The sequence below is a fragment of the Lolium rigidum genome, chromosome 6, assembly GCF_022539505.1.
Source record: "Lolium rigidum isolate FL_2022 chromosome 6, APGP_CSIRO_Lrig_0.1, whole genome shotgun sequence".
NCBI classification, from domain to species: Eukaryota; Viridiplantae; Streptophyta; class Magnoliopsida; order Poales; family Poaceae; genus Lolium; species Lolium rigidum.
In genome coordinates this window covers 83,964,553-83,969,073 of record NC_061513.1, presented here as the reverse complement: position 1 = coordinate 83,969,073, position 4,521 = coordinate 83,964,553, and the positions used below count along the sequence as shown (strand labels likewise).

General features: G+C 43.6%; 1 pseudogene; it reads right to left on the bottom strand.

The window, feature by feature from the left end:
• Positions 1-356: 356 nt before the first annotated feature.
• LOC124665315 lies at positions 357-4,280 on the bottom strand (annotated as a pseudogene).
• Between the last annotated feature and the right edge of the window lie 241 nt (positions 4,281-4,521).

Here is a 4,521-nt window from a genome sequence, read left to right as displayed (position 1 = left end):
CTGGGAACCATGCCGCCGTCCGTCAGCCGCACGCCCGCACGGCGATACCGGGACTGGGAGTCACGTCGATTGCGGCGGCGGCGGCGCAGGGCAACGCACGCGGACCCGCATTCCCATGGCTACCTCAGGGACGGTGGCCACTCTCCAAGGGCAATCCGGTAAATTCTCCGCCGCCCACGCTGCCAGGTTCGCCCCAGCCATCCTCATCCCTCTACAGCGATTTCCGTTGAGCCATTCGGGGGGGGGTAAAATCAAGAACCGAACAGATAACCAGACAAATCAAATAGCAGTACTGTTTTATTGTAAAAAAAAAGTTCTCCTAGTACAATTACAAATGGTATTGTGAGCACCCGCCACACCAACGGTAGGAGTCACCAATCTTTATTTTTCATATGACATTCTTAGTAACTATGCAACGTCGGCGTAGAAATCCTGGATTGTGATCCGGACTGCTATTGGGATCCTTACTGAGTGGTGCTCGTTATGCCAAGTTAGGCTGCCAAATGTGTAGTCCCCTTGCACCTTCCACAGAGGTGTTATGCTAACCTTGAAGGAGTGCACTTTCTGTGTGGCATTGAAGACTAGGGTTGGTGGGTCAACTTTGATCTTGACTCCTAGGGGAGACTGTATGTCGGATTGGTAAACTGCATCCACATTTCCCACGTTTGTGACTGCTCGCTGCACCTTAATCGGCCGCCTTAGTTCAGGAATGGCAATAGAAGGCAGGTTTAGGTGATAGCCTGGCAATGTTGTTGTAATGTTGCAAATCTTGTATTTCTGCATGTTGCAGGCGAAGAACTTGTTGTAATCTCTTGGATCGATGTCGTAAACAAGGCCAGGATCCACAGCTGCATTCGGATTTATGCTACCCCCTCCATAGTCAAATGGGTCGGCAATCTTCCGGGGTAGTGCTTCTGCTAACATTGGATTGCCGTATTCATCCTTGGTCGATGCTTTACCCATGCAAAGAAGAGTGATTTTTTGTTAGTAAAGGTGTGCAAGGATGATCAGGGCAATGTCGCATATGGATATCATGTAATTTACCGGTGGTAACAATTGCTGATTTTAGGGCAGCATGAGACCAATGAGGATGGACAGCCTTTAGCAATGCTACGATGCCTGCTACATGTGGGGTTGACATTGAATTCCCTGAGTCGAATCCATATCCATCTCCTATGGCTGCCAAGATGTTTACTCCAGGTGCGGCTATGTCAGGCTGTTGAAGTAGTTGTAACAGGATTAAGATAATTTCATTGTTTGAAAGTAGTGCTAACTTATCATACAAAAGCCTTTATAATCCCTGTTTCCAATAGAAATCTTAAGATTACCTAACCTCATGTTTGTCCCAGTATTGTTTTTATAATAATCATATAATATAGGTTGCAGAGGAAGCCAACATGATGCATTAATTTTAACTTGTGTACCTTAAGAACTGTAGGGTATTTGACGGATGGTCCTCTTGAAGAGAAGAATGCCACTTTTGGAGCAGGAACTTGTTTCCCTGTAATATTTCTTGCTGGCTCAATCTTCACAATGGGCAATCTGTTCAAGTCGAATCACAGTTTATCTGAGTCTTTAAATAATCATAGAGAAAACAGCATCCGCTAAGTGTGTCAGGTCACAAAAATGTGTTCCTCACCTCTGGCTTCCGATGTATGTTGCAGTTTGAAACCCAATATCAATGTCAACAATTACACACGCCATGCCCAAACAATCATCGGTGCTCGAAAGAACATCTATGGTATATAGAGCAAAAATAGCACCAAATGCCCCACCACTTTTAACATTTGTTATGACTTCTGGGAGAATGTCTTGTGTTGGGCCAAAATTTTCGAAAATGCATAGGACAACTTTGCCGTTGATTATCGTGCCATTTAGCGCTTCCCCTGAGCAACTGTAAACAGACAGACCACAATAATTTGTCAATTGGATTCAGAAATTTAACGCCTAAACATAAACTGGCATTATCTATAAATGCAGTTAATCAAGAAATAAATAGCATCTGACACACCTTCCACCGTGTACAAGTGGTTTGAACTCACTCGAGGACTCATTTTTTAGCAGGTAATACAGTGATTGACCCTGCAAATATGAAAAGAGTTAATCGTAACTTTCAGTGGTAAGTGTTTGAGGATGATAGTGGAGCAAAGGTGTTCTAAGTGTCTAGCAAATATCATGTTTCTGTAGTATATACCACTAAGGTTTGATTGTTTCCCATTGTAATTGCTGTTGGAAAAGACCGGTCAATCTTGGTCGCTGCGACTGTAATGACCCAAGGAGCTGTGTTAGAAATGACTTGTGGTCGAGGCCCGCTATTTCCCGCGCCATAAACAACGGTAATACCCTTCTGAACTGCATGGAGTGCACCAAAGGAATCATCATTGAGGACGATTGGTAAGCATAATACATCTACTCCATCATGAATTGCATCATCCAGAGCTGCTAGCACTGCGATGCTAGAAAGCTCCACCCTTTTTGTGGTCTGCCACGCGACCTTGTACACAGCAATGCGCGCTCGGGCGCACCTCCACGTGCCACCCCTACTCCAAGGCCATGGAGGCTGACTCCTTCCACCACTGCACCGGCTGCTGTGGATGCGGTGTGCGTTCCATGCCCATTTATGTCCCGTGGAGACATGTAATTCGCCTCTTGGTCAGCTTTATCCAGTCCAGCCGGATAGTACCGTGCACCTATGATCTTCCTGCTGCAGTTGGTGCCCTCCCAGGCCTGTCCCAGCTGACACACTCCCTTCCATCTTGACGGTATTGGTCCGTATCCGTGGTCGCTGAAGCTTCTTGATTCAGGCCAGATCCCTGCATCAAGTGCATTTGCAGTGTTATGGCAAGAATTTGTTTGGTGAAGATTTTCATCATTAACTTGTTAACGGTGAAGACTCACCAGTGTCAAATATCCCAATAATTACGTCTTCTCCATATTTGCTCCTCTGCAGAAGTTTATTAGGTGGCTGGTGGTCCAGGTTAGGTGGCTGCTGGTCCAGGTTCATGCCAAGGAAGTCCCAGCTTCTTGTGGTCATCAACTCGTGATTCTGATTGGGAGTAACGCTGATAACTTCAGGTAGGTCTGCACATGTCAAATGTATATGTTAGGAACTCCATCGCTTCTTCATCTTAAAAAGGTAACCCCTCCCCTCCTAAAAACTAAAGTCAGAAGTCTCCCCAGTTAGATATCTGTGTGGTGTATACAACATCAGGTAACAAAAGAAAGGATCATAGCCTGACACAGAAATTGATTTTCTCAATCAACCACTAATAGTCATCAAATAGAAATATTCTAATCCCTTTTACACTTACATGGATACTAATTTCTGGTCGTACAGTTCTCAGTTATCTCTGTCATCTTATAAATAGTGACTGGTACCAGAATAATAATCAAGCACAAGCAGGATCGTAAGGTTACTGCAGTGTGCAGCTTCGTAGTAAAATTAGCGACAACTAAATATAAATGCATTACATGCAGAAAAGAGGCTTGAGATTGAGCCAGAGTTGGTTTTTTTAAAAAAAATGGGATGAAGAACCATAAAATTACCCCCGCGGATCTCACATTCATGGTTGCAAAGATAAACTACTTAACAGATGTACTTTCCATAAAGAAGCAAATTTCAATCACCAAATAAGCTTTGATTGTTTTTTCTTTGTTCAACTGCATTAGGACTAGCAGAGAACTAGACGAGAAGTAATTTGTTTAGGTAAAGTGGTAAACTCATCCCACCTGCAAGACCTTGTGCCTGGTCATCTGTTAGCATTGCCGCGAAGCCTGAGAAGCCATGCTTGTAGCTATAAGTGATGGAGGCCAATGCCTCTTCCTTGCTGAAACAAATCATCAAGCGGTCAGAAAAATTGGCAGCCTTACCCTTACTTCTGGAGTTGTTAAACGTCTTTTAGAAGTATTGTTCTTGATAAAATCTGAATCAAACTCTGAAAGCTAGAAAATTAGTTCTTAGGTTTACCTTCCAAGAATGGTGCTGAGCATGTCATGGTGTGAAGCTGTGACCAGAGCAGCGTCGTCATGTTTCTTCTCTCCCAGGTAGACGATGTACATCTATGCATGGACAGGAACAAAAAACGTACTTTAGCATGGAACAGAATCAGTGATATGAATAAGATGTAGGGTAATTCTTTTTCTAAAAGAAATGAGATTTAGGGGGTAATGCATCACCAATACCTTTTGAGTTCCATATGCTCTGCTTATGCTTATCATAAGGCATAAGCAGAATAAGAGGCAAGCTGAAAAACGCCGACGGGAAGAGTGAAAATCCATGTTGGGATGGTAGCACATGTTAATATGATCTAGTAGGCAATGATATTTATAGGCCTCTGTCTCTGTCTTGTATGATGACTAATCAACTGTCCATGTCCACAAAAAAAGGTCAAAGATATAGGCTCAGTTCGATGAAATTCATTCTTTCTGCTATGTACCCCTATTTTCCTCCATGAAGTTTCCCTGGAACTAGCTGAACTGAAACGCGTTGCACTTCTCAGCATTGAAACTTCATCTCCCATG